The sequence below is a fragment of the Elephantulus edwardii genome, unplaced genomic scaffold (assembly GCF_000299155.1).
Source record: "Elephantulus edwardii isolate Elephantulus edwardi_28Jun2011 unplaced genomic scaffold, EleEdw1.0 scaffold00055, whole genome shotgun sequence".
NCBI lineage: Eukaryota > Metazoa > Chordata > Mammalia > Macroscelidea > Macroscelididae > Elephantulus > Elephantulus edwardii.
In genome coordinates this window covers 8,059,921-8,061,071 of record NW_006399805.1, presented here as the reverse complement: position 1 = coordinate 8,061,071, position 1,151 = coordinate 8,059,921, and the positions used below count along the sequence as shown (strand labels likewise).

General features: G+C 41.3%; 1 protein-coding gene across 1 annotated transcript in view; it reads left to right on the top strand.

Annotated features, from left to right (window-relative positions):
• DGKI (diacylglycerol kinase, iota) overlaps positions 1-1,151 on the top strand; it is a 341,252-nt gene that overhangs the window by 63,069 nt on the left and 277,032 nt on the right. The window lies entirely within an intron of this gene.

The window sequence follows — 1,151 nt, the reverse complement described above, 5'->3', positions numbered from 1 at the left end:
GTGCTGGAGAAGAGTATTGAATGTACCATGGACTGCCAAGAAAACAAACAGATTCATCCTAGAGAGGGTTAAACCAGCCTGCTCCTTGGAGGCAAGGATTCTGAGGCTTCGTCTGACATACTTTGGACATGTTGTAAGGCGGGAGAGGTCCTTGGAGAGGGACATCGTGCTTGGGAGGGTGGAGGGACGGTGCAGGAGGGGAAGGCCCTCTATGAGGTGGATTGATTCAGTGACTCGGGTAATTGGGATGGGTGTGTCAGAGGCAGTGAGATTGGCACAGGATAGACCAGGGGTTAGGGCTGTTGTACATAGGGTCGCTATGAGTTGCAAGTGACTCAACGGCACATAACATTATTAATTTTAATGCAAGTTTACAGAGACTTTGGTTTTTCATTCCTTCATTGTTGTACTTTTCTCCCTGCCCCAATGTCCACCCCAGTTCACTCTTCTTTTTGAAAAGAAAAATAAAAATTATTTCATTGTTATACAGTTCCTCCCCCTCCATTTCATTTCTTCATGTTGCTTTAGCTTCTGTACTTCAAGAATAGTCTTTTCTGACACCCATTATGGTCTTTTCCTTATTTAATGTCTTTTATAATGACCTTCATGTATTTCTTTTTGTATAATGTCCTTGATGTTATCCCACAGCTCATCTTGTCTTCAGTCATTAGTGTTCAGTGTATCAAATCCATATTTGACATCATTCCACTTCCTAGACAACATGTCTCCAGAAACTCTATGAACTTTGATAAATGTCAATAGTTATAGAAAAGCTTCAGGCCTTTTGTTCATACAGTCTCTATGAGCCCTGCTCGACTCAACGGCAATCAACAACAACATATCCTTAAGGTCATATTTTGGCCCTTATGGATTTTCTTTACTTTTCCTCCTCTTCAGTTTGAACTTGCTTATAAACAACTGATGGTCTCCTGCAGAGTCAGTCACTGGTCTTATCCTGATTGATGACATTGAACTTCTCTGTTGTTGCTTTCCACAGATGCAGCAGTTTGATTCCTATGCATTTGATCTAGTTCTGTTGTTGAAAAAAAAATGTATTTTCAGATAACAGATGTTGCCCTGGATGTGCTCACCAAGTTGTGCCAAGAAATCTGGAGAACAACCACTTGGCCAACTGACTGGAAGAGATCTAT